At 39.7% G+C, this 16,114-nt stretch overlaps 1 protein-coding gene across 3 annotated transcripts in view; it reads right to left on the bottom strand.

Moving 5' to 3' along the window:
- The window catches only part of RB1 (RB transcriptional corepressor 1), an 82,217-nt gene that overhangs the window by 11,080 nt on the left and 55,023 nt on the right, over positions 1-16,114 (bottom strand). The window contains exon 1 of one of the 3 annotated variants that reach the window (XM_055801687.1): positions 6,269-6,273. The exons of the other annotated variants lie outside the window; for them this stretch is intronic. The gene's annotated coding sequence lies outside the window, so the exon portion shown is untranslated. Of the gene's footprint in view, positions 1-6,268; positions 6,274-16,114 lie in introns of those variants that run through there. 3 annotated transcript variants of the gene reach the window in all.

Genomic DNA, 16,114 nt, shown 5'->3' with positions numbered 1-16,114 from the left:
GGAAATTAGTCGACCTCCACATAAGTAATCTGATGCACTAAACCAGCAGAAAGATATCAGAGAAAGTAAAACGAGATTTAAGCCAGCTCTGCAGAGCATCACAAGCGGAGCCAGAACAAGCATTAACACAGGGCAGCAACACCATGGAAGTTGGGAGCAAAGCAGGAAAGAGCAGAAAACGGGGAGTACGAGATGTCCCACGTTTAGCTACCACAAGCTGTTCAGTCAGCTGACCGGCGTGCAAAACTTTACCCTGCAACAATTTAGGAAACCTACTGCTGCTTTCCATCCGTTAGATGAACTACAGTTAGCAAAAGGCGTACTTATAGACACGAAGTAGCCAGACATAGAGTCCAATACATCTTTTTTGGCTCCCAGAAATACTAATTGACACTGTGGTTAAAAATGTGGTAAGATAAATGGGGTGTTGTTATCCAGCTGGCCCCCAGTAGCACAGACCAGCCAGCATTGGCAATGGTGGGATGCTGGAAGGCACCAACTGAACCCATGCCCTTGGGCAAACCATGGTCACGTCGCCTAACCTGACTGCAGGAACTTTGTTAGCGCTGTGGTTCCACGGGCAGGAAAAGGTTATTTAGTTTTCCAACCTGGTGAAATTGAAGGTGGGTGTTTTGCCGATCACAATTTCCACATTACACCTGAAAGGACTTTAGATGAAGCACTCCGTGCTCTTTCCCCAGAGACCCCTATCACTCCCACTGGTAGCTTTGCAAATACACAGGCACGCAGTTGGAGAAGCAGGTGTTACACTGAGGAGAATGGTGCCTCACAAAGAAATGAGGATGCCATAACGCAGAAATACACAGAGACAAGTTTTCTCAAATGCATTTACCCCCTACCTTGCAAACCTGATGGTTTCATTCACATCCTTGCCTCCTTTCTTTATACTTAAACATGAAAAAGACTTCTATTTAGTGAATCTGAAGCACATTCTGCAACTTGCAAGGAGTTTTCAAGCTTATCACGGCAAAGTCTGTTCAGCTTCCATCCTACTATTTGGTATTCAACAATCTACCTCTCACTCGAATGAGCAAAATACAATATCATTAACCAGACAACTATCAGTCCTCTAATAGTCACAGAAGAACTTTAACACCCGGGTCCAGCTTTATCAAACAGGAATGTTTCTCAGTAACTCATTTCTAAAGCAGCATTACGCACACCATCTTTTACAAATTGCATATTGCTTTTCAAAGCTTTTAAGCCGCACTTCAGGTCCTCTCCAATGCATTCCTATCATATGAAAGGAGTTTTGCAGGTTTTACTTTAATTCTCAGTAAGTGATTAATGTTTCTAGATGCAGACACAAAATAAATTTTACTGATTAAGTGAAATGCTGCTTTTCACTTGAGACCTCCCTGTGATGCCTAGAGAAGCCCCATTTTATTAGTGCAAAAAGGGAGAAAGCAATTAAGGCCTAAAATTTCTCAGGGTCAAACAGCCACTGGCATCAGAATGAAGAGTAAGACTGAAATTTGACTCAAGTCTCTCTCACACTACTCGGGACTTACTGTAACTCTACAACGCTAAACTCCCATGAAATAAGCGGAATTTCATTAAGTGAGCTGCAAGGTGCTCCTCTGCAGCAACACCAACATCGCGCGCACCTGCAGTGGTTTTTCCCAGTCTGAAAGCTCCTTCCATGGCCAGAACAGGCAGAATTTCTTGTTGGCTAACACTTACTTGGCGATGGTGAAACTACAGGACACACATGTGCCTCCCAGCTTCCTGATCTTTACACCAGCTCTGTCCCAACAACATGTTTAACTGGACTTTGGCTTCCATGAAAACGTTAAACAAAAGACAAAACCCCCTGAATACAGGGAACAGCCACCCTGGGGTTTGGGTGTATCCCACTGACTACAAAGGCAGTCCCGGAGCAGCTTTACTCTGGGCAGTGCTAATTAGCAGTTCGTAGTTTTTAAAACTGCTTTTGTCTTTGTTTTCTATTGGTTTATGTTTCTAACCTTTGTAATGATTCCCTAATCAATTTTCAGGTTTTAGTTATTTGTCCACAATGAATTTTAATGCAGTGTTTATCACTAAACGATGTATGTATCTCACTGCCACGCTCCCTTGGGGTTGTTCTGGGGGTTGTTCATTTCTGTGGGTTTTTGTTTTAAATAATTAACACCACCTCAAATTACTGATTCAGTCAATACAATACATGACATTAAGAAGTGTTCTTCTTGATAATATGCTAAAGGATGGTTGTGATTTTGCAAGGCAAAACAACGCCTATTTAGCATTGACACCTTTGGCATGGAAGCACAAGGACTGGATCGGCACAAGATATTTCCACCCCTTTTCCCATGACAGAATGCATGCTCAGAAAGTTGACTTTTTCTTGCAATTGTATTTTTGAAAGCTTCAAGTGACAATTAGTATTCAGAATTCTGAAATAATTTAGGCCTGCCAAAACAAAATATATTTCACAGTCTACATTTAAATAGTATTTACCATGAAAAAACAGTAAGATTAAGAACCATGTTTTAATTTCATACATAAGAGTTGTGATATATAAATTATGCTCCTACTGGGGCTTGTTCTTACCAAATTTATGAAGAAAGACATTAACAACTTCAGTGTTAATGATATAATTCATATGAGAATAGTGACAGATCTGCTTTTAACTCCTTAGAGCAAATACATGTTTAACACAAATCCTATTCCTATTTTACTCATCTCCAGCATTTAAGATCAAGTAATACTGTCATCAAGCTTTGTGAGGATCTCCTTTTACCTAAACGTGTAGTATCCAGAGGGAGAAAAAAAGGCAGAAAAGAAACACTGACTTAATTAGTTCTGGTCATTTGACAGCAATATTTTGACAGGCTTTTCCTCCTCACACAAGAGGCTTAGAAAGTCAGAAGCTACAGAGGAAGTGACAAGCACATACTGATACACATCAAAATAACACAAATGTGTTTATCTGAAGTCCTTGACGCAAAGCACGTGAGCAGCTGACCTGAAAGCAGATGCCCTAGCCTCAAGTCTGTTCGGAATTTTCAAGTTCAGTTCTCTTTACATTCCAGTTTCTTCTAAAATTTTTTAAAAAAAATAATTATCGCACCAGAAAAAGAGTAACAGCTCCTGGTCTGGCACACAGGACCTGTTGTGGAAACATGGAACCAATTCAGGCAGTCTCTAGTGAATATAGATACTTATTAATATGAAATGAAGCATCTCTAATGGGAGAAACCGAGATTTCTTATGAAAAGCTGTCTGAAGGCCTAATGCAAAAAGGAGTTCAAATCTGTCCAGTCAGAGAAGGAAAGCCAGGTCACCACAACCTGGGTACACACCTTAAAAGTGTGTTGCTTTAAATGATGCTGCAAATCCATTCTCTTTACCATTTTGCAATAATTTAGTCTTCCTCAAAAGCCTCTGGAGAGACCTGGAAAATCTTGATAAATTTTATACATTATTTCAGAATAATTAATACCACAATTTTCAGCCCCTCCACCTCCAAAACTGCTCATCACCAGATGGTTTTTCATTAACCAATCCTCTATGTTTTACCCTGTCTCTCAGCAAAGGTCCACAGGGCCACCTCACTGCAGCATACAGAGGCATCATCAAAATATGCTTCCTAGCAATGGAGAAGGATGTATGTGAAAACAGCCATCAAACTTCTGAAAACCCACCACATGTGTTTTCCCTCGATATTATGGGAAGGTGTGGGGACAGATGAAAAAAAAAAAAAACAACTCAAGCAGCATATCAGAGCAAGATAAACAGCTGACAGGCACAGAGAGAGATCTGGAGTGATAGCTGCTTTTAAAAAACAGCAGCAACAAAGTTGAGATAAATTTAAAAGTGAAACAAATTTAAGACAACCTGGGGGTTTCATCAACTTCAATTTTTTTTTCTTCAGTTTTTAAATTTTAACCGTAAGGATGACAGACCTTCTGTGTTGACAGTGACTAACACTATTGGTATGTTAAAAATTATAACAGACTGATGATAACGCTCTGCAAATAGGGAAACTACTGACACAGTTACTGCTTTGTAGCTCTGCAAACTAATCACCAGCTGAATATTGAAGAGCAAAATAAACCATGGTCACCAGGACTGCTCCTATTTGCCAAGTCTGTGAGACTAACTTTTTAAAGTTAAAGTTCTAAAAAGGAGTTTTCAAAAGGCGTCAACAAGCGGAACTACATTTTGATTCAACTGTTTTGTTTAAACTACTCGGGATGACCCTGAGAGGACTGCTACTACATGGCTTGCAGCTGGCTCTTGCACCACTTCAGTAGTTCATCTGCTCAAGACTCACACAACTTACAGCGCTTTTTATAAAGAAAATTTCCTTTTCTTGCTAAGTAACTGAAGAGTTAATATTCAGCACATTAAAGCCTTAATTACACAAATACTCTGAGTCAGTACAAGCCAGTCATCCACCAAGAGACAGTCCCAAACGTCTCCATCTACCTGCGCCTGCTCTCCCTCCTCCCCAACATCCCCAGTCCCTCTTCTGTCAGCACGCTCTGACACCTGGCCAAGGGACCTGATGTTTTGTTGCTGTTTTTATTTAGTTGGAGGTTTTTTGTTGTTTTATGTAAACACATTTGGCAGGGGAGTCCTTAGTTTTACATTCAGAGCAGCTCCCCTACCCAGTTCACCTTTGGCGATGCAACTGTTTGCATTTTGTCAAATGACAAGACAGGAACGAGCTGCTGGAGTGTAACATCAGACACCACCTTTCAGTGGCAGTACCAGGGCAGAGAAAGAAGACATGCCTTGCAAATTCCCAGGTTTCTCCCCTAAAGCAGTCAATGCATCTTTGAATGGGGTGATCCTGCAGAAGATCTTCAGATCTGAGGCTCTGACAGGGTCGTTCAGGTAAGGCTCTTTAAAGTAAGTGCTGCCACAGGGCAGATGCCAATGCAGTTACTGGCTAAATGACAGCTATTGAAAGTATGAATAAATGATCAATTTTCACAGTGGAGAGAAGTTATGAGTGAAGTCTCATGCTCTCTGCTGGGACTGCTGCTGTTTAACATTCACAAATGACAGGAAAATCTGGTGAGGCAGGGAAGACAAAAGTGCTAGAAGCACAAAATTATTTTTAGGAAAAACAAACACACTACAATAAGAACTCATGATTTTCAGTGACCAGATGAGAATGATAAAATAGCTGTAAGTGTCAGTGATGATAAAAGCAAAAACAATGAAGAGGGGGAAATGACCTTAACTTTACATTTTAAAAAAGGGCTGTAATGTTGCCATTATTAAAAAAAAAAATTTTTTTTTCAGGGTGAGTACGTGTAATTCTGAAAACACCAACTCAACACTCAAAGGCCAAAGCTTAAGAATTAACAGAAAAATAATAAAACAGTTATCATTATGCCAGTATAGTAGCCCATGGATTATTAGAGTCACCAAACGAAATTATCAAGCAATAGCCAAAACCAACTACTTTATTGTACAGCTCAAGTGTTCAGCTGTGGAAGTAACCACTACAAAATGTGAATGTGGAAAATCCACTTTGCCTTTAAATAAAACTGCACATGTAGGTCCACAAAGCACTACAGAATACAAAAACCCTTACTGTGTATTGTTTGCTGAACATTATCCAAGAAAATAGCATAGTAGGCTTGTCCTCCACGTTTTTTTCCCCAAAGCAATTGCTACAAGCCTCTTCCAGATGGATTTGTGGTCTGCACTAGCAGTGGTGCTACCGAAATAATCTATATCTGAAGTAATTAACATGTTTATTACCTAGCTTCCCAGTGTAACCAGGCTTCAGCGTGACTAATTCTTGGACAAAGTTTACTTCTCAAGACTTTTGGGTGAAAGCCAAAGGTCTCAAAAACAAACCGAGCTGATACTAGTTTTCCCCCCTTTCCACGCAAGAAATCACATACAATATGTAAACTAAAACCTACCCAATGTGAATCATTTAACTGTCAGAAATGATACTTCATCAGTCAGCAACACAATGTCCTGCCAAATGTTTTGAGGTTGAGAATTACACCAACAACCTTCAACTAGGAAAACATTAGAAAGTGTGAAGACTTTTTCGTACAGGAATTAGAGAAGAGATGCTTTGGAGAACTATTACGTTAACTGACATTACACAGTATTAAGAAAAACCACTTCTGTAGTTATTTCCATAGATGAAAAATTACACTCAGGCACAAAACAGCACTCAAGCACTTACTTTCTTCAGAAGAACTGTGGGGTCACAAAATGCCTATCTCAGTAAAAAGTATTTCTGTAATGGCTGTTGTAACAATCAAACAGATTGCCACGGTATCACATCAAGCTTTCTAGAAGTTTCATTTCTAATTGACTTACACAGCCTTGGCTCCCAGAAGAACAATAAAGGGCAGTTCCAGGAACTATCTTTCAAAGTACAAGTGCAGACATGACAACAACGAAGTGCCTCTGAGATACTTGGTTAAAGCCAGTGTCGTGGTTTAACCCTGCAGACAGTTAACACCACACAGCCGTTCACTTATTCCACCTCCTCCCAGTGGGATGGGGAAAGAATTGGAAAAAAAAAAACCCCACCAAACAGTAAAATTCATGGGTTGAGATAAAAGACAATTTAATAGCACAGAAAAGGAAGGGAAAATAATACCAACAACAATAACAATAAAGAATTAGATAAAAATAATTAGACAAAAGCATTCTCCCCGGCTGCACTGTAAAGATTACTTTTAACACCCTGTCCTGCCGGGACTGGCCCAAGGGCTATTCCATACCATACGGTGCCATGCTCAGCATATAAACCAGGGGCAAAGCTGGCCGGGGGCTGCTGCTCGGGAACTGGCTGGGCATCGGTCAGCGGGTGGTGGGAAACCGCATTGTGCGTCATTTACTTTGTATATTCAAATTCTTTTATCATTACTATTTTCCCTTCCTTTTCTGTCCTATTAAACCATCTTTATCTCAACCCATGAATTTTACATTCCCCCCCCCTCCCAGTTCTCTCCCCATCCCACGGCAGGGCAGGGTGGGATGAGTGAGCAGCTGTGTGGTCCTTCGCTGCCTGCTGGGTTAAACCACAGCCCAGCTGAAACAGGACAGCCAGTAATTCAGTTTCAAGTCTCACGTTCTATCCAGTTTCTCATTAGCTGGACAAATTTAGGTACAACATACCACCACCACCCCTCCTAATCCAGCTAAAAGCAGTAAGTGTGCCAGGAAACTTTGTAGGCAGCAGTTTCTGAAAGAGCAGGATGGTATCTTTTACCAACATGACCAAGGAGTAAACATACTATGAACAGAAAAGGAAACCAACTGACAATCTAAAGAGGATGTGGATGAGCTACATGTGCAAAAAGACCAATTCTCCAGATAAAGTAATATTAGCTAGGGGATGGTACATGTCCTGAAACCATTAAGAACAGACCACGATATTTAAAAGCAAAAAGACTATCAATATCTTGCAATGTGCTTCATATAATCTTAAAAACAGGACAAAGAAATTGGAATTCCAAAACTAATATGCCATGTTTCATAACAAAATATGGCAACATGAGCATGAAAACTGTTTTATACAGTGGACTTAGAAGCTCTGCATATGTTTCTGCATTGAAAGCTGAGTGCAGCATGATGACTGCCAGGTTTGTCTCCCTTCAGCAAATACTAGGTATAAACCAAGGTAACAGCTTGAGATATTCCATAAAGGTAGTCACAGAAATATTGGCTCAAATTTAGATCAAAACTCTTTTATGGCATGGGTTCATGCCCAAGATGTTGTCACACTGATAGTTTTGTCACAACTTTAGTTTTTTCTTTCTTCTCTTCGTCATGTGTGATTTTCTTCAGATTGAAATGTTTTCTAAAAGTGGCTGCTGAGTGCTCAGTTGACAGAATTTAACAAGATGTCTTCAGTTAAACACTTCTGCCTTACAAGCAGTTATTTCATGATCAGACAAAATATAAGAGAGGTAAGGAGTAGTGCACTGGAGATCACATTAACAAAAGATGATTAAAAAACCCACTTGGGCTATTGTGTAGTCTTCATTAAAAATACATTCTTCCCAATCTCACAATCAATAATTGCATTTTGACAGCGTGATACAGAACAGTATAAAAATCACTCAAAATACCCCAAACTTTTCAATATCCTTTCTGAACAGATCTGAAACAAAAACTTGGAAGACACTGGTATCAGTATTTTTTGATGTTACACCAATTTCATACTTATTTCTTAGTAATTTTACAAACCTAGTATTTGAACATTTCCTGACTGTTGTTCCTACTGTTTCGTCTCGAAGTGTTGCAGCTAGTTCTGAGGTAGCTATTACAGTGCTCATGCCACCCCGCTCCTTGAGGGCAATTTCACTGATTTACAGCATTAGTCGGCTTCCTTCACTACAAACTGTAAATTTGTACAACCGTGCCACAAACAGCTCTCAAATTAGTATGTCAGCACTGGCTTTTCATAGATCTGAGATGGAAAAAATCTAACTAATTATGTCAAACATATGCGTGTCCCTTAGTTAATGATAAAAGTCAGAAGTATCTTACTCTAAAACACGTGGAGTATCCATGGAGCTACTCTAGGATCTTTAAAAAAGACTGAAGAAACCCTAACACAATGTAATATATCTGCTTCAATTTTTTTCTAACAACAAAAGATGTAGCTGAACTAGCAAAGAAGGGCAAAAAAAAATAAAAAGGGGAAGAAAATCTGAACAATTTATACAAGATCTGAGTACATTTACCTGGTAAACTAGCTACAGCTATGTCACTTGGACCTCAGCAACATCTGCAAGAAGGTTGTGCTAATACTTCCCCAAATAAAGCCAGTATTATTTTTCGGAAAATACTATAAGACATGATTTTCAGTGCCTTTTCTCATGTCCATACACAAAAATCTTTTTTGAAGACTGATCAGTAAAGACTAGCTCAGGCTCTGCAAAATATGCTGAAAGGCAGAACATTTCCCCCTTAGGTATTCAGAAAAGGAGATGCAGGAAATTATTGATTTATACAGTGCTTTACAACACTTTGTTTCTAGTTTACAGCATAAGGTCAAGCCTAAATGCTTTTATATGTAAATAAAACAGCCTAATACGAAATGTCTGACTACTGGATGTCACAGAGGACAATCGCTGGCCACTACATTGTATAAAATGCGCTACTTGCTTTCACCTCGGCAGTTTAGGGAATAGCAGAAAGCATGGTTGCAAATAATGGCACACCGTCATTCTGAGTTATCTGACTAACAAATAACAGATAGGGTGCTGCAGCACAGTCAGGTGGCAGTACCATAAAATTTTTGTTGCTAACTTAACCTTCTCATGTTTAGCTTCCTTCAAGCTTGTTAAAAATTAGACTGAGGTTGTTTTGGGTTTTTTTTTTTAAGCTGTCTGAATTACATAACTACAGGACTAGAATGTAAACGTAAGTAACTTTAGAGAAAATGTGTTTGTGAACACAAGTGTCTGAGTGCTGAAGTACAAAAGCAAATTACATCCTGCTGATGCCCAGGGAAAAGACAAAAATTTGCATTTAAAACTCAGTGCACTTTTATCTAGATAACTTCACAGGGATCTAGGAAGGCAAGTTAATCTGCTTCAAGTTTTAAAATCAACAGTTACAAAAGACAAAGATCATGGGGGAGGTGGTGGTGGGGGGTGTGTGTGTGTGTTCTGAAATACCACCTACCATATCCCCCACGTCACATCTGAATAGCACCGATGCAAAACCTTCCCTCCCCATGGGAAGGCCTTGTGCTACACACACAAGCAATGAAGGAACCATACTCAGCATCCAGCCTTCCCATCTGCAGCCCCTCTGCCCACCCCTCCTGGCACCTGAAGCCAGAACTGGGTTTGGAGGCTCCTTGTAAGACCCACGAGGGCAACCAGCTGCCTCAGAAGGGCCTGGCAAAAGCCATGCTGGTCAAGGAGCACGTGCCCAGCTGGGGACCTAAAAGCAAGGTTTTAACCTTGCTGAGACTCGGGCGTGAGGGTCTTGGGTCTTTAGGAGGATGATGAGGAAGCTAACCTTCCTTTTATAACTGCAAAATTAAAATAGCAGCATATCTTAAAAGTAACATATCATAAAAAATCTCAAAATTTTGAGAACGCTTTTGATGCCTAGATACTCCTGAGTGTAGAGAGCAGATGTGTTTATGAAAACCAAGAAATTTGCGTGGCCTCTGCTGTCTCCTTCCTCTGTGCAACACTTACTCCTTGACTGCTTATCTTTCTATTGACCTATAATGAAAAACAGCAACACGTACAGAAAGGAATGTATGTGACACTCCCTGAAGCAATAAATCAGTGACATTAGGCAATACTAAGAGCACCTATCAACAAAGCAGTAAAACTGACTTAGCTGACAAAGTACATTGAATTACAAAATTATCAAAACCTGTGTTTCTCTTGATCTCATTAAATTACAAATATCCTGCTGTTTCCACAATTGCAAAACCCTTCAGTAACAAAGTGCTTTTCTATTCAAGCTCTCTGAATTTTTATTGTGAGAAACTCTGAGTAGTTAGTAAACAGGGCAAAACCACAGTTTCAATGTTTCTGATGAAACCACTATGTTTTACATCCTACTTTGAGGAAACTGAAGTCTTTTGCTCCTAGTTTTACTTCCTGAAATTTAAGGAAAATTAAATTAGCTTCTAAAGTTGTTTAAAAAAAAAAAATCAGCTGGCTTTTTTGGAAGAAATTTCACTGAAATTTATTACTACAGAAACCTTACATGTTGGCAGTATGATTTCTGACAAAAAGCATTTCAAACCCTTTCTGCTAGTCCTACAATCAAGTTGCAGTATCTCTTTTAGTGATTTCAAAGTAGAAGATCACTGATCGGTGTTTTAAAAGGCGTCATACTAATTTTAAAACTTGATCATGCCATGAACTAACATCGTGCATGATTTAATTGAAACGTTTGAACACTTTTACTGAAGTTCACACAATCATGTCAACCTTGGTACTGTTTATTTCCTATGACTTGAGCAAATGCAGGAAGGTTGGGATGACCTGGAAGCTTTCCTCTCCCTCCAAGGAATTTTAAATGGCCAGGCTCATAAAAGCCCCCCAGAACGTTTTCCTTCAGCTCTCAAACTCCAGAGTGTGTAAAGGTCACACATTACATAGAGAATGATGCAATTTGAAGCCTGTTGAATTTTACAGCTTCTTCTACTATTTGCACTAGAAAAACAAACCTGAACCAAGCAGCTTAGCCGTTTCTTCCAAACCCACCTTGCACATACTTTCTGCTGTGACCACTTCCCGCCATCAGCACACCGTGCAGTAACTGCAGCTTAGCATGCTTAGACTGTGTAGGTGTGGAGTAAAACCTGCCTCTTACAGGCATGAAGGCTTGAGCTACACCTACAGCCTTGAGCACAGCTAGCACAGCCACGGCAAAAGCAACTAAAAGCGCATTGTGATTGACAGGTCTGTGCAGGAAGAAGAGTGCTGATGCACAGCATGTTCAGACGGATTAAATAAACAGTTTCCAATCCCAGTTATACAGATCTCCAAACACCGTTCTCCCTCCCACCAGAAACTGAAAATAATTTCAAAGAAAGGCTGGGGAACAGAAACAAAGGGTTCACTTAAAAAAAAAATAAAAATCACACTGACTGAGGTACATACATTTAAGTTGTATGTATCTATCTATACACTCTAGATTTGGTATCTCAGAGGAAGACAAAGAACACATGGAAATAAATGTCAAATTTAAAGGAGCTCCTTTGGTTTTCACTTTTGGCAATTTCACTCTGCTGTCTTCACTTTCACTGTAGAGAAAATGCCCGTTTCTGCTTTTGGTTAGTGTGGTATCTGTTATGGGCATCTCCACTGACTTCACTACAAATATACTGATATAAAACTCACATAGAAACCAAAGTAAATACACAAAGTATTACAGTCCAGTGTGCGCCCACAAGTACAGCAAAACAGCAGACAGACGCCTTACATATAAACGTTCCTGTTTAAGAAAAGCTTGTACAAGGCACCTCAACTCAGATGCAACAATCCATCAGTAGGACTTCTCCTATGTAGGCTTCTCTTCCTTTTTTTTTTTTTAACTTAATTATCTAATGAGTCCCTCATTTGTCATTCAGTGGGGATCCTCTATGGCTAATCTGAAGCATATAAATTAATACCTAATCCACAGCAAAAACAAGACAGGTTTTACCATTCACTTCTAATAAAACCAAAGGCTGCAAATTAATGCACTTCTGAAGTTAGACCCAAAAATGACAATCTCAAAGAACCTGAATTTATATCTCTGCTACCTGACTCTGTTCTGTCTGTTTTAACTGCAGGTGATGTGAGGCGCCTGTAGCATATTTGACTGTGATTTTCTAACTCTCTAGATTAGTTGAAATGAGTCCTTAGACTGTGACATGATAAGGAAAATGGAAACCAATACCAATACTGAAGACAGTTGGCCCTAAACACTCATAATCCTGACATCAGTAAGAAAATTTACAGCACGTTCAATTGAATTCAGATCAGGTATTTGCCTTGCTGTCATCCTTTATCATCCCTATTCATCTCAAATAGGAAAGCATGACCATGCACAGTATTGTCTGTATTACTGCTCATTTTTATCCTCCTTTGTGGAAAAATTAATAAAAAAGACCTATGCATGCCTGTTTATGTTATAAATATCACTATTTCAAACCATTTACATGAAAATAGATTAGAGGGTAGTAGACCAGAAGCATAGATCTCACTCTTGAGCTTAGCAGAGGCTTTTAAACCTCACAAAACCAACACTAAGTTAACGTCTGGCCAAGAATCAAAAAAACAAAGATTTGAAAGCCTCAAAGTTGAACATTCTGCCCACAACACTTACAGCTCAGTTTCACAGTTGGGCTTACATCAGTTTAAGTGCACTGCAGCTTCTCTGAGTTACACAACTGCACTTCCTACTTCATCCCCTGCTTCAGTGTCAGCACAGCTATGACTGTGGCAGTTACGAATTTGTTATGGTTAGTTTCAAACCAGAGTTCTCCTCATTCAGCTGAGCACGTATGTATATGCACACAGCACAAGGGAAGAAGCAGAGAGAGGCCTCAAGGGATGACAGTAGGATTACTTTGGGCAAGAGCCTATGTTTAAATTGTCAATCATAAAAACTGTATCAGAACCTCAGATTCGAAGAACTTGCATAGCCGAAAGTTAACTTTTTCCATCTATACCACTGAACCACTAAATCACCACACACAGCAGCTGAAAAAATGTGACAAAACCCAGAAGCTTGAGTGAGGGGTGTGCATGCCACAACCTGGATCTCACTGCAAGACCACCACTGCAAGTACCTGGAGGAGCCAAACTGTGCTGCATGGCAGCTCACTGGGAACTGCAGTGGAAAGCTTCTGTTCCCAATGTAGTGCCGCCTTCTGGTGCTAAACACCTTGTTTCAGAGGACTCACTCTTCCAGCAAAAGGATGAGGATCTCTCATAATGACAGCACTTGCTCAGAAGGTGAGTGTGGGTTCCAGCATCCCCTCTCCTGCCAGGGTCAAACTAACGTCTCCCAAACACTTCCAGTAAGATTATTCACAGATTCAAGTGAAAATGGCTCATTTGTGAAAATGTTCTTTCAACCAGCCTTCAGACCTCTGCAGAACTCAGTTGATGTAAAAATGGCTTTTCCTTTTCTAATGTACACTATGTCTTTTGCGTTTAAGAGCCTCACTCCACTCCTTCCAAGATTTCAGCAGAAAATTCTAAAATATCACAAGAAGCATGTCCTTTGTCCCTCCTCCAAAGTTTTGACATTTCCTTTCTTATGTTCTAGGTATTAACTGATTGCCACACTAAAAATACAACTGCTAAATGTGGTCAACAATGTAATAATAAAAATGTTCATAAAGTATTGAATTTGTTTCATAAAACCAGGATAAAGGCTAGAAGGAAAAAGAAGTTGGGGTGGGGGAACTAAGCTGAAGTATTTGTAAATGATATGCTAAATAATCATTGAAGTGATCTTACAATACAGAATTTAAAGAGGTTATTTGCTGACTTACACATTTAGAACATTATAGTTCTTCACATTAATCAAGTCCAAGTTCTGCTTTTTGGCAGCAGTTCTCTCTTGACAAGCATTTTCATGTCAGTATTTATCTACACTAATTAGCTTACCAGCTTGAAAAACTTGTATGAAACCTTTTTTTCCCCCCTAACTTCTTACATTGCAGTTTTGTGAAGGAAACCAAATTAATACCATAGGTTTGGGGTTTTAAAATATATGAATTCATATAAATCTTATTGAATGACTACGGTAAATTCTTTCAATAGCTTCATAATGTTATCCTTTATAAAAAAGGGACTAGGAATGGGACTGTGGGCTTTCTGCTGTGCCTGACAAGTAGAGGTTAAAATCTTCTCTTAGAAAGTGAGGGGCCTCCATTCAGCCAAAACTGCAAGAGGTTGCAAGCACTTGATGTGGTGGTTGCAAGTAATTTGGCATGGAAGTGAAATACATCCTCAAGAGCTATGTGGATAAAGACCAGTGATCCTGACATGGAACCAGCCTACCTCAGTATTGGCCAGAGAATGTATCTTGGGCAAAAACTTAAAGACCTGAAAACTGAAAAGTAATTGCCTTAGAACTAAACAAATTATAAATGTATTTCTACAAGTACTGTCCCCTGACCCGTTTCATCCTGTATGTTTGGAATAGCTCTAAAATAATTCATGACGCTTCTTCCATTTTTTTCCTATCATTCCTAGTATTTGCTTACTACAGCAGCAGATTTCTTTCTTTTTCTGAAACAGTCATGTTTTGCACTTGCAGAGTATTTTGAATAAGAATGTTTAGTCAAGGAACATTTGGCAAACTTCTGCCAAGTCCAATTAAACTTTTAATTTCTAATCCTTTAACTTAGAAAGTATAAGCTTGGGTATAGCCAGATTTGCCACAATGTTAGGGAAAGCCATCTAACTTATGTCCTGCATATAAGGTGGAGAGAAATTTCAAATACTGCCATTATTTCAATCATGTTTGCAGAGTAATTGAATAAACTTTATCCAAAAAGTTTGAAAAAATCCGTGTGAGAGTTCAGGAACTCAGGTATTTCGTTCTAGTTAAGGCACCTCTCTTCCTACCTGACATTCTAGGAATTCCCTTCATCCTTTTCCTATCCATTGAAAATCACGTTGCTGAGATTATTTATTGATCCTTTTTCCATTTTTCTTTCCTCTGAACAATATCAATGTCCATTTCTCAAGCTTTTCATTTTATGATCATTTACTTTGCTTTTTAGCCCATCCCTTTTAAATTACTCAATCCATTAAAGCTCAAAAAGACTCCATGTTATCCAACCTCTTAACAAGCCTACTCTAAGATCAACTAGACTTACATGTCATAATCATCTGATGCCTAACATGCACTTCTAATGCTCAATGCCATGCTGCCTCTTCTCCAAGGGAATACACTGCAGAGCACAAAGCTTTCCTGAATTAATCTATAAAGCACAACTCTGAACAGCACCTCAGGACGTATCTGGATAGCTGTTAAAAACTGCCAACTCTCCATGTCACCGTCCCGAACAAACCTCTGTACAACACCTACCTATTCATATTCTAGGGCCTGTGAGAAATACTGCACTACACAGCAGCAGAACCATTTTTGATCACCTTTCATGAGCTCCTTATCTTGCCAAGTGGCCTCATCAAATTACTCCAAAGATGCAATGGAAATGGTGATTTTGTCCTTTGTCCAAACTAATTTCTCCCTTGAAGTGAGACTGTATAAAGCAGGGGTCCTCAAACTACGGCCCGTGGGCTGGATACAGCCCCCCCAGGGTCCTCAATCCGGCCCCCGGTATTTACAGACCCCCCCGCCGGGGGTTCGGGGGGGAAACCAAGCAGCCGCAGATGACTGCCTGCCACTGCATCCGCGCGCCGGCCCCCTGGTTAAAAAGTGTGAGGACCCCTGGTATAAAGGGTCAGAGGCTTAAATCAGCAACCCCTAACGCACATACACACACGCTGTTCATAACTACAGAAAATGAAGAATTTAAAAGTTGAGGCTGCAGGGAGGGGTAAGTAGGTGTGGCATTTCTTACCTGTTCTTGTTGCATATATTAGAGCGAGGTGAGGGTCACCATTTTAAAATGTATCAGATAACAAGTGGCGGTAACATCTTA

Source organism: Falco peregrinus, chromosome 4, assembly GCF_023634155.1.
Source record: "Falco peregrinus isolate bFalPer1 chromosome 4, bFalPer1.pri, whole genome shotgun sequence".
In the NCBI taxonomy this organism is placed as follows: Eukaryota; Metazoa; Chordata; class Aves; order Falconiformes; family Falconidae; genus Falco; species Falco peregrinus.
The sequence above is the reverse complement of the archived record's forward strand: the minus strand, read 5'-3'. Positions and strand labels throughout refer to the sequence as shown.